Source organism: Aythya ferina, assembly GCF_964211825.1.
Source record: "Aythya ferina genome assembly, chromosome: 32".
In the NCBI taxonomy this organism is placed as follows: domain Eukaryota; kingdom Metazoa; phylum Chordata; class Aves; order Anseriformes; family Anatidae; genus Aythya; species Aythya ferina.
The window spans coordinates 909469-922635 of record NC_140329.1 but is presented as its reverse complement, the minus strand read 5'-3'; the positions used below and the strand labels follow the sequence as shown (position 1 = coordinate 922635).

Genomic DNA, 13167 nt, shown 5'->3' with positions numbered 1-13167 from the left:
GGGTGGCATCCGTGCCTGTGGCAGGGGGGTGGGAGTTAGATGATCTTTAAGGTTCCTTACAACCCAAGCCATTCTATGATTCTATGATATGATTCCATGAACATCTTAGAGCCCACAGACATAGTGTCTGGTTACAAATCAAACAGCTGTAGTTCGAAGTCATAGAAACACAAGTCCTAGAAACAGAAGTTTTACAAAATAAGCTCAAAGAAGCCAGAACAGCAGCTCAGTTTCTACCATAGCTATGGAAAGTCAATAACACGACTCACAACCATCTCAAAGGGGTCATTGCAGCCTGGGAACTCCAGACTACAGCCTGGACAAGTCTGTAGGTTCTGTGAGGGAGGCCGGGGTTCCTGTGGGCTGGCACCATGCCTCCTGGCACACTTGCCAGTGGATTCTTGAAGATGATCTACATTTGAAATTACATTGGGACTATGAGAAACTCGTGCAGGGTCATTGTGAAAAAAATCAGGCTGGAAGACTGGAAAAAGTGGTTGACTTTGAGTGGCTGTGGCAGATCCCAGCATCTTGCTCCAGTCTGGGAATATTTCCCCTTCCAACTAGGGAAATTAAAAGGCATTAATAAGAACACACCCATCAGGTCAATCTGCATATTAAGGGAAAGTAATAGTTACTGTGCTGTAGGTGCAGCAGGCAGTAGGCGCTGGATTGGGCCTCAGAAGACTCAAGCAGATCAAATCTGGTTCATCCGTGAGCTAAGACAAACACTGTGAGCAGAGAGGACACGGAGTGGTGCCCTACCATGAAGGAAGATGCAGAGCATCTGTAAGAGGCGTCTTGCTTGTGCCACAGCCGACACAGGTTCAGCTGAAGTAAAAGCCCCAGCCCAGGACCAATGGAGTGAAGGTCCCTGGGCACAACTGCAGAAAGACTTTGCAAGACCTCTGCCAGTGACAGCTCGAAACACCAAATGCATCTTGGTGGTAGTAGGTCCTTTTGGCACATGGGCAGATGTCCTCCCTGGCAAAACCACCACGGAGGCCACCACTGCAAAGCTACTGCGTAACATCGACTTCTGTCCCCGGGGTCCAGACAGGGGAGAGGGGAGAGGCAGGCCGTGGGGAGGGGGCTGGAGTGAAGTCACTGCCACTGCAGCAGCCTGATTGGCCCTCAGAAGGGCTGGCTGGCAGGCACTGTGATATCATCCCGTGCATCAGAGAGATCCCTGGGCAGCAATGACGTCACTGCAGAGGGGAGGGCAAGGGGCTGGCAGAGCCCCATCGAGGGGCTGGCTGGGGGTCCCCTCTGCTACAGCCACCTGCCGGCGTGGGGCAGGCAGGAGGGCAGGCAGGGCTCATGGCCGCCTTGCTCAGGACGAGCCCTGGGTGAGCTGGGTGAGAAATCTGAGCCTTAGCTCCAGCAGAAACTCTTCTCTTTGCTCTTGACTTTTCTTGATAACATCACTTCCAGGTGAGCTCTGCCCTTGCTAAAACCATACCTCCATCTCTGCCATAAATTTCTGATTCGGAGCCTGTCCTTGCTGTCACCCCCTGGAAGTTCCTTCATGGCCCCTCTTAGTGCCCTGTCCCTGAAGTGTCCCAGCCCCACTGCCCCACACATGGTCCCACAGCCGTGCTGCCAAGGCACTGCAAATGGCAGTGCACATTCAGGGCTTCGTCAAGCTCCCCCCATTATAATCCAAATGGCATCCTCAGGGTCCCTTCCTGCCAAGGCCCTCCTTCCTTTGCAGCCTCCTCGAGCCCACAGCTCTGCCCTGACCCAGCCACATCCCATGGGGGCATCTGCAAACAGCCTGGCTCCAGGTCTGCAGGGCTATGGGCCAGGACCAAGATAGTACGGCTGGCCATTCCCCTGACACAGGTCCTGAGTGCCAGCTCTTGTCCTCCCTGCCCTCTGCTCACCTCCCTGCCTTTTGCCCAGTCCAGTGGCACTAGCCCCACTGCAGTGCCCACTGTAAGTTGCTGCAGGGCTCTGGGCACTGACACCACAGCCCCAGCCCCTCTGAAGGCCACAGCAGCTCCTGAGGCACAGAGGGCTCAGCCCCACAGATGCGGACATCCATGGCACAAGCGTACAGAGGTCAATGTCCCCTGCTGTGCCCCCTGCTCTCTTCTGCAGGAGATCCTCAGAGGCTTGCCACCCCTCCGTGCCATCCCTGGAGGTCCTCAAGCATCTCCTACTGCCCCAGGGCCAGGGCAGCATGCCCTGAGCTGCTACAGCCAGAAAGGTGTTTGCTATTCCTATTACTTCCTGATCAGCTGAGAGTGGGTCTCAGACAAAGAAGTTGTTTTGGTTTCATTTATTTTCACAGAATCACAGAATCACAGAATTTTCTAGGTTGGAAGAGACCTCAAGGTCATCGAGTCCAACCTCCAACCTAACGCTAACAGTCCCCACTAAACCATATCCCTAAGCTCTACATCTAAGCGTCTTTTGAAGACTTCCAGGGATGGTGACTCCACCACTTCCCTGGGCAGCCTGTTCCAATGCCTCACAACCCTTTCTGTAAAGAAGTTCTTCCTAACATCTAACCTAAAACTCCCCTGGCTCAACTTAAGCCCATTCCCCCTCGTCCTGTCACCAGGCACGTGGGAGAACAGGCCAACCCCCACCTCTCTACAGCCTCCTTTAAGGTATCTGTAAAGAGCAATATTTTGTTTAAATACACAAAGACTCTGGCTCCTTATTTATGCAAAGCCTCAGGGTCACACAAAATATCCATCAGGCTGGATGCGGCTCCGCATGCGGCTCCGCGCAGCCTGCTTTAGTGCTTGGCAACCCTGCCCAGAACAGAGGGGCTGAAATTACATGACCTTTAGGGTCCTTTTCATGATTCTCTTACATGTTGGTAATTGAGTACAACAGGATTAAAAACAGCATTTCTTTGTGGAAAACATTATCACATGGGGAAATAAAAAACAAAACCAAACAAATCCCTCCAGAAATTAAGACAGGCTTTCCATGTCTTTACATACACTGTAATTCATCTGAAGAAGGAAAGAAGCAGTTTATAGCTGCAGAAAGGCACGATGAGTTTCCTCAGCATATCTTGAAAAACATCCATGACATCACTTTCCTAATGGCATTCTTGAGCTCCTGGTTTCTAATGCTGTTCATTACTGGGGGCATCACCGAGTACAGGAAAGCCATCTCCAGGTTCAGGGATGGGGAGGAGATGGAAGGGGGCTTCAGATAGGCAAACATGCCTGTGCTGAGAAACAGAAACACCACAGCCAGGTGAGGGAGGCATGTGGAGAAGAGTTTGTGCCATCCCTGCTCGGAGGGCATCCTCAGCACAGCCCTGAAGATCTGTACATAGGAGAAAAGAATGAAAACAAAACACCCCCAAAAGAGAAAACCACTAAATGTGAGAAGCTCAATTTCCCGGAGGTAGGAGTGTGAGCAGGAGAGCTTGAGGATCTGGGGGATTTCACAGAACTGGTCCACAGCATTACCTTGGCAGAGGGGCAGGGAAAATGTATTGGCAGTGTGCAGCAGAGCATTGAGAACCCCACTGCCCCAGGCAGCTGCTGCCATCTGGGCACAAGCTCTGCTGTCCAGGAAGCTCCCATAGTGCAGGGGCTTGCAGATGGCAACGTAGCGGTCATAGGACATGACAGTGAGAATAAAATACTCTGCTGATATCAAGAAGACAAACAGAAAGACCTGTGCAGCACATCCTTCATAGGAAATGGCCCTGGTGTCCCAGAGGGAATTGGCCATGGCTTTGGGGACAGTGGTGGAGATGCAGCCCAGGTCAATCACGGAGAGGTTGAGGAGGAAGAAGTACATTGGGGAGTGGAGGCGGTGGTCGCAGGCTACGGTGGTGAGGATGAGGCCGTTGCCCAGGAGGGCAGCCAGGTAGATGCCCAGGAAGAGCGTGAAGTGCAGAAGCTGAAGCTCGCACGTGTCTGCGAATGCCAGCAGGAGGAACTCGGTGATGGAGTTTCTGTTGGACATTTGAGTCCTTTGAGCATGGAGACCTGTCTGAGGAGGAAAATACAGCAAGATATTATGCCAAACTCTGTGAGGGAAACTCGATTTCTTGTACAAACCTCAGAAGAGTGTGCTGAGGTCAAAATAATCCAATTTCAATGTGCAGATCTCCAATCTTCTCAGCTCCTGGGGATCGTCTCACTTCTCCCCACGTAGCATAAGACAGAGAGATCATTGCAGCTGACCTAGTCGAGATGTCCAGTAGCATTTCCATGCCCTTATCTCTCACATGTCTTCTCCATGGATAGCACAGAGCTGCTATGGCAGAGCTGTGCCCTAGTGGAGGACAGCCTGCAGCCCAGCAGAACCCTTGCAGGAAAAGAGTGGAATGTCCTAAACACGTGGTGACCTGAACACAGAGACAGCTCATTCACAGCCCCACACACAGCATTTCCACAACCCTACACGTCAGGAAGGGACATGGATGCTTTTCCTCCATTAACATATCTCTATGGCAGAACATGCAGGCTCTGTGTCTGAGCTGCACCTGAATTATCCTCTACATCGCTGACTCCAAAGGCGACTCATGAACAAGTTCCCATGCTAGTATGTCTAGACGTCTATGCTGGGGGAAGGGAAGAGTCCAAGGGGCTGTACTGTGGAAGGCATCAGCAATGCACGGATGGCAGGGAGGTGCCCAAATCGCCTCTGCCATGGAGATACTGGGAGCAGCTCCCTCTCACTCCCTGCCCGTGGCTTTGCTGCCTGCAGCTGTCCCTGCCTGCAGCTGGGTCTCTGTCCCCACGCCTCCTGCCTGCAGCTCACAGCCCCCATCCCACCCTCTGGGTGCTCAGCTCTGCCCTGCAGAAACCTCCTGGCAGCAGGGCTCTGCCCAGGGGCAGCTCACTGGGGGCACATCCTAGAGCCTAGCTCACACAGACACTGCATGTGAGATGGTGGAGCTTTCTATGGGCTGAGGTGCAGGAGAGGGACTTGCTGGGGGTTCTTGTAACCTCCTTAGGATGCCTTACAAGTGTTCCTATTTTTAGGAATAACATCATATTTCTATTTCCACTGAGCCAAAAAGAGAAAGCTGAAAGCAGAGGCTAAGGAAAGATGAGAGTGAAGTTCCTTTTGAAACAGACTCTTTCCTTCTGCCACAGGCTTACCCCGTAATGTGCTGCAAGGATTGATTCCCCATCGAGCTTTCAGTATCCCCCAATTCACGCAGCCCATAACCTCTATCTCCCTTCTCTCCCCTCCCAGTGCCAGCCACAGGCAGTGCCCCCAGCCCTGCTGCGCTGTGCACAGGAGCTGCTCCTGGGCAGAGCTGTCTCTCTGCAGCGCTGCCCGCTTGCCACGAGCTCCCCTTGGGCCCAGGAGCCCGGCCCAGCTCAGCAGCAGAGGCCCAGCCCAAGGCCTCCCTTGCTCTGTCCCCCACCAGGGTCCCTGCACATGGCCCTGGGGCTGCAGAGGAACCTGCTGGCAAACAGCCTGAAGGAATCCCTGGGGCTCCAGCCCTCACCTGGCACACACACTTCTTCACACCAGGGTCATTTCTCCTTAGAGAACACCGATTAAGTGTAACAATCACAGCTTCTTGTCCCAGTGTGGTGGTTTTATCGTGCTGGACAGCTAAACCCCACAACCGCTCTCTCACGCCCCCTCCTTTAGATGAGGAGGGGGAGAAGTAAAGCAAAGAACAACTCACGGGTTGAGATAAGGATAATTTAATTAAAGGGAAATAATTATAATAATTAAATAAAGACTACCATGAACTAAACAATTTAACTAAGGGGAAGTAAAAGGGAAAAGGGGAAAAAGGGAGGAAAACAAACAAACAAAATAAATGAAAGCTATATGGAAGTGCAGAGGAAAGAAATTACTCTCTACTTCCCACAAATGAGCGATGATTGACCACGTCCTTGAAGCAAGGCCTCAACGCACGCAGCCGGTGTTCGAGAGGAGGACCGACGTCTTCTCAACGAGAGCCCACCCCTCCCCTCTTCTTCCTGTTTCCACCTTTTATTGCTGAGTGTGACACCACATGGTATGGAATATCCCTTTGATTGGTTTAGGTCAGCTGCCCTAGTGATGTTTCTCTCCTCACTTTTTGCCCACCCCCTAGGAGGGTTAGAGAAAGGCCCAGTGCTGTGCCACTGCTGCTCAGCAGTAGACACAACACTGGTGTGATAACACTGCTGTTCCAGCTACAAGTACAGAGTACGGCACTGTAAGGTCTGCTGCCGGGAAGGTTAACATTCCAGCCAGACCCAGTACACCCAGTATCAGTTTGGACATGAAATCATGGTCAGGGACTGATCTCCTTTATCCCCACTTAAGGAAGGAATTCAGCAGAGTCAGTCAAGGCATCTCATGCTGGTTGTTATTCCTGGGGCTGGAAAGGGATCTCAGCTCCCTCCCATATCTGCCACAGACCCACAGGAGCTGGGATTCCTCAGGCCTCAGTTCAGGTGTGCACAACATAGGCACTGTAATGTGAATTACTGAGCCACAGTAGCTCCTTAGTGGAGATGGAGGACAGGCAGGAGCTGTTCAGATGGAAATACCTGGTGAAATTTGAGGTTGATCCTCTGGTCTGATGGGGCATTCCTCAGGCCAACTGAAATGGCAGCAGATGCCACATGGAGGACAACTGAACCTGTCCCTACTCCTTATATGCAGGGCAGCCTGCAGAGGCTGTCAGCAGAGCAAAAGGAGTCATGTGTCACAGGGAGAGCTAAACCTATTCTGTTCTCTTTTAAATGTTCTCTTTTTCCTTTCTGTTCTACAGGACCCTTGGCTGTAATGGCTGTTGTGTCTCGGACATCTCCACAGGGCCTCAGCTCTCACCAGCAAGGTCTCCCTGCCCTTTGTGCCTTGAGGCAGGACTCTGCAGGGGTACAACAGGTGGTGGGTGGGGATAAAATCAGTGGTTACTTTGCAAACTACAACCTTAACAGTCCATGGGACCTAGGGGCCTGCATCCAAGCGTACAGGGAGAGTGTTTTGGCCTGGAGGTACTGGCTCCTTATGATCCCAGGAAGGGATCAGACAGCAGCATTCAGGTGCTGTAAGAGATCATTTCATTCATGTCCCGCTCTACTCTGCGCTGGTGCGGCCTCACCTCGAGTACTGTGTGCAGTTCTGGGCACCACAGTATAAAAAGGACATGAAACTGTTGGAGAGTGTCCAGAGGAGGGCTACGAAGATGGTGAAAGGCCTGGAGGGGAAGACGTACGAGGAACGGCTGAGGTCACTGGGCCTGTGCAGCCTGGAGAAGAGGAGGCTGAGGGGAGACCTCATCACAGTCTAAAACTTCCTTGTAAGGGGGTGTCGAGAGGCAGGAGACCTTTTCTCCATTAACACCAGTGACAGGACCCGCGGGAACGGGGTTAAGCTGAGGCAGGGGAAATTTAGGCTTGACGTCAGGAGGGGGTTCTTCACAGAGAGGGTGGTTGCACACTGGAACAGGCTCCCCAGGGAAGTGGTCACTGCACCGAGCCTGTCTGAATTTAAGAAGAGATTGGACTGTGCACTTAGGCACATGGTCTGAACTTTTGGGTAGACCTTTGCGGTGTCAAGAGTTGGACTTGATGATCCTTAAGGGTCCCTTCCAACTCAGGATATTCTATGATTCTATGATTCTATGATTTAACTGCTCTTAGAGCTAAGACTATAAGGAGAGAAGACTATAGACGATCTATTGAATTTGGTGTGACTTCATTCTAGACACAATACTCCACCGTTAGTCTCAGATCTCCATTACATATTTGCACTGACCCGATGGGATTATTAAAGGGTGAACAAATTTTGCTGATCAGTCCTTGGCTCTCCAGTTGATGAATCAGCATATATATGGGAATCAGGGAATCTTGGGTGGTGCCATATTGCCACTGGTGCACCATTTGGGTAGCTACTGGCACTTCGACCCTCAGCAACCCCACAACTGAAGGATCCTGTGAAGGACCGGGCAAGGTAGAAAACAGTTGAATGTGCATAAATCACCATAAATCACCTCCAGCATGGCCAATTCCATCAGATGTGGTGGTCCATTTGCCTGGGTGACATACAACATCTTCCTTGAAGGGATACCTTTCCTTTACACCTGACAGGAGTTACCTCAAGAGAGGGAGGATTTGTGCCCCCTTTCCAATTGCTTTGTCAATGCCCCCTTCCCTGGAGAGGGATCCCAGCTGCTTGGCTTTCCTGCCCTCTAATTCCAGGCTACCAGCCCTGTTATCCCAGTATCGGAGCAGCCAGGTGACAAGGTGCTGGCCTAGATAATGGCTGAAATCTAATCACACATCTAACAGCTCCCCAAGGAATGGTGATCAGGAGCTTACTGCTCCTTTTATGTTATCTCTGTCTTCATCCACCTTTTCCTGTGATGGCTTTACTTGGGAGGAGCATGCCTCGTCTTCTTCTTCCTCCTTCCCTGTATGAGTAGGAGCTTCTTTCCTAGCTAAACAAGCTGATTTTGTCTCTCCTGTTTCTTCTCATATGTATGCATGAGTGATAGAGGCACAGGTTGCTTCTCTGACCCAGTCGCAGGGATTGGAGTTGTGTAGATTGCAACTCAGTAAGCATAGGCCAAGCACCAGCACATTGCAGTGATTTCTCCCTCTTTGGAATCGCCAGGGTGATGACACTCCTTTTTCAAGCATTCTGCCTTTTTATTTATTTATTTATTTATTTATTTATTTATTTATTTATTTATTTATTTTTATGATTCTGCACTTCTTCAGGGGTGAAGTTAGAAAGCATTGGAGGTGCCCACAGTTCTAGGTGCCTGCCCATATCCTCCCACACACCCTGCCCCTCATAATTATCCTGCCTCAGGGCAGATCATTGTGTGGCATTCTGAAATAGTTTACTCTAATCATAAACAAAACCTGAAACACATTCAGGACACATAACAATAGGTACAGGCTGGTTTGAACATTCCAAGGATTCCAAGTTTTGAAGAGCTATTGTAACTAGCTGTGGGGAGAAGAAGTGTCCCCCCCTCCCCCATCATTTCCATAGATTGGCTCCCGGAGGAGAAAAGTAAAGACTGTTAATTATAAATAGTTTCTGAGAGAAAGTTCCTCAGGCATGGAGGTGACAGCAATGCTGAGTATAACAACTAGATTTGTCTCATGACCAGTAATTTTATCACAACATAAGGCAGTGTTAGGCCGTAGAGTAAACTAATAACCATAAACCAGCCCCCACAAAGGATAAACAGCACAACAGGGAACACACACAATATGTAATGTGCTACCCAACACAGTTCTGAGACCAAACACGACTACTACACCAACAAAAAATGAACATTGTGGTCAACAACTATGAAGCTGATATACTGCTTATAACAACTTTATTTTAACATGATCCGGTCATATCTGTCATTATCTGAGCCCTTTATGGCCCCACGTAGGATTCATTTGGGAAGAAGGGCATCCCACAGGAGGGCAGAGATTGACCATCAAGGAGCAGTGGAAACAATGTCATGGACTGACAGCAATTCCCAATTCTCCTGTTCCACCCAAAAGACAGAGTTACAAGAGGCAGGATGGGGGGAATGGTGGTTTTACACAGAATCACAGAATCACAGAATCACTAAATCACAGAATCACAGAATTTCTAGGTTGGAAGAGACCTCAAAATCATCGAGTAAAACCTCTGACCTAACACTAACAGTCCCCACTAAACCATATCCCTAAGCTCCACATCTAAACATCTTTTAAAGACTTCAAGGGATGGTGACTCCACCACTTCCCTGGGCAGCCTGTTCCAATGTCTAACAACCCTTTCGGTAAAGAAGTTCTTCCTAACATCCAACCTAAAACTCCCTTGGCGCAACTTAAGCCCGTTCCCCCTCGTCCTGTCACCAGGCATGTGGGAGAACAGACCAACCCCCACCTTGCTACAGCCTCCTTTGAGGTACCTGTAGGGAGCAATAAGGTCGCCCCTGAGCCTCCTTTTCTCCAGGCTGAACAAGCCCAGCTCCCTCAGCCGCTCCTCGTAGGACTTGTTCTCCAGGCCCCTCACCAGCTTCGTTGCCCTTCTCTGGACCCGCTCAAGCACCTCGATGTCCTTCTTGTAGCGAGGGGCCCAAAACTGAACACAGTACTCGAGGTGCGGCCACACCAGAGACGAGTACAGGGGGACGATCACCTCCCTAGCCCTGCTGGTCACACGGCTTCTTATGCAAGCCAGGATGCCGTTGGCCTTCTTGGCCACCTGAGCACACTGCTGGCTCATATTCAGCAGACTATCAACCATCACTCCCAGGTCATTCTCTGCCTGGCAGCTCTCCAACCACTCATCTCCCAGCCTGTAGCTCTGCTTGGGGTTATTGCACCCCAGGTGCAGGACCCGGCACTTGGCCTTGTTGAACTTCATGCAGTTGACCTCAGCCCATCAGTGCAGCCTATCCAGATCATCCTGCAGAGCTTTCCTACCCTCAAGCAGATCGACACACACACCTAACTTGGTGTCGCCTGCAAACTTACTGAGGGTGCACTCAATGCCCTCGTCCAGATCATCGATGAAGATATTAAAGAGGACTGGCCCCAGCACCGAGCCCTGGGGAACGCCACTAGTGACTGGCCTCCAACTGGACTTGACTCCATTCACCACGACTCTTTGGGCCCGGCTATCCAGCCAGTTTCTAACCCAATGAAGCGTGCGCCAGTCCAAGCCAAGAGCAGTCAGTTTCTTGAGGAGAATGCTGTGGGAAACGATGTCAAAAGCATTTCCCTCATCCACCCAGTGCGTCACTTTGTCATAGAAGGAGATCAGGTTCGTCAAGCAGGACCTGTCTTTCATAAACCCATGCTGACTGGGCCTGATCGCCTGCTTGCCCTGCAAGTGCCGCGTGATGACTCTCAAGAGGAGCTGCTCCATGAGCTTCCCTGGCACTGAGGTCAAACTGACAGGTCTGTAGTTTCCCGGGTCAGTCCTCTGGCCCTTCTTGTAGATGGGCTTCACTTTTGCTAGCCACCAGTCCACTGGGACCTCCCCCAATAGCCAGGACTGTTGATAAATGATGGTAAGTGGCTTGGCCAGCTCCTCCGCCAGTTCTCTCAGTACCCTTGGGTGGATCCCATCCGGCCCTATCGACTTGTGCACATCCAAGTGCCGTAGCAGGTCACCAACCATTTCTTCGTGGATAGTGAGGGCCACATCCTGCTCCCCATCCCCTTCCACAAGCTCAGGGTACTGGGTATCCAGAGAACAACCGGTATTGCCGCTAAAGACTGAGGCGAAGAAGGCATTAAGCACCTCCACCTTTTCCTCGTCTCTTGTAACTAAGTTTCCCCCTGCATCCAGTAAAGGATGGAGATTCACCTTAGTCCTCCTTTTTGTGTTGATGTATTTATAAAAATATTTTTTGTTCTCTTTAACGGCACTGGCCAGATTGAGCTCCAGATGAGCTTTGGCCTTTCTAATTTTGTCCCTGCACAGCCTCGCTAAATCCTTATAGTCCTCCCTAGTGGCCCACCCTCTTTCCCAAAGCTTATAAACCCTCTTTTTTCTCCTAAGCTCAAGCCACAATTCTCTGTTGAGCCAGGCTGGTCTTCTTCCCCGCCAGCTCGTCTTTGGGCACGTGGGGACAGACCGTTCCTGCGCCATTACGATTTCCCTCTTGAAGAGTGCCCAGCCTTCCTGGGCTCCTCTGCCCTTCAGAACCGCCTCCCAAGGGACTCTACCAAGTAGTGTCCTGAGCAGCTCAAAGTCAGCCCTCCGAAAGTCCAATACAGCGGTTTTACTGGTCCCCTTCCTGGCCTTGCCAAGAATAGAGAACTCCACCATTTTGTGGTCACTCTGCCCAAGACAGCTCCCGACAATAACATCCTCTACCAGTCCTTCTCTGTTTGTGAAGAGAAGGTCTAGCGGGGCGCCACACCTGGTAGGTTCACTAACCAGCTGCGTCAGGAAGCTATCTTCCGCGCTCTCCAGAAACCTCCTAGACTGCTTTCTCTGGGCTGTGTTGTGCTTCCAAGATATGTCAGGGTCTGGGCTGTGTTGTGCTTCCAGGATATGTCAGTTTAGTTTGCTTGTAGTTCCTCAAAGTTGTAGTCCGCCACTGATAGGCAATAAAATATATTTATCTGCCTATGCTAGGTCTGTCTTATCTGTGATGATAATTGGTACCCATGCAGATATTTGGTGGGTGTCCTGTTCTACCTCAAGCCTTGAGCTATTTTCATCATATTTTTCCCCCTTTTCCTTGTAGGTTGGGAAGTAAAAGAGCGGTGGCCATCGAGTTCTCCTGTGTACCTGTGTAAAACCACCACAGTAGGGAGATTGAAAGGGTCCAGCACCAGGGCTGTGGCCATCCAGGGATAAAATCTCAGCAGCCAGAACATGCTCTGCCAGCCTGGTGGCACAGGAGGGGCTGGTTCCCCTGAAGGAGATCAGTAAAAGGGGAAGGCTTGATTTCCAACACAGGCATTTCTGGCACATTCCTGAGAGGCCTGTGAAGCTGCAGGCCACACCAGTCTCTGGGACACCAGTCGTCTTTCCTCCCAGAGCCAGATCCCAAAGAGGCAGCAGCTCCCAGGGAAACCTGGCCCTGGATTGTCCCCATCACGAGGAGGCTGAGCCATGCCCAGAGGAGCCCTGGGGCTTAGGGCACCCCTAGCATCAGGACCCAGGAGTCCTGGCTACCACATACTCCCATGAGCCCAGAGGAACACTCATGCAAGGCTCTTGCAGCAGACACCAGTCATTTCCAGCCCCCCGCAAAGCTTTGGACAGCTGACAGCCCTTGTGACACATCTTGGGAAGGGGCTGCTGACACCCTTACCTTTGGGGGAGAGATGCAGGAACACTGGGAACAGGGAAGTCATGTCAGAGGTGATGGTCACCCTCCAGCAGCCCTCCATCTCGCTCGCTGCTGGCCCTCAGCTCAGGACCAGGGATGCCTGCCCTGGCTCCTCAACCACAGCTCCTCTGCAAGGTGCCCCTGCTCCTCCGCCCATCAGCAAGGGTCGCCCAGTGCAAGCTTGCTGCCTGCTGACCCCACTCCTGGCCACAGAAGGGCAGCGCTGGGGAGCACCCAAGCAGTGCCCAGCAGGGACCAGGCCTTGCAGGGAAGTGCCGGCACTGCCGCTGCTCCAGTGACGATATCCTGGTGATGCAGTGTGACATCAGCCCGTGTCATTTGAAGGCCTGTGAGGTCAGCAGCATGGAGATGGCACAGCTCAAGAGAGAGACGACAGATTTCCCTTGTGTGGAGAAATTGTCACTTCC

At 51.4% G+C, this 13167-nt stretch overlaps 1 long non-coding RNA gene across 1 annotated transcript in view; it reads right to left on the bottom strand.

The window, feature by feature from the left end:
* Window positions 1-13167, bottom strand: part of LOC311425575 — a 329601-nt gene that overhangs the window by 314415 nt on the left and 2019 nt on the right. The gene's annotated exons all lie outside the window — the stretch shown is intronic.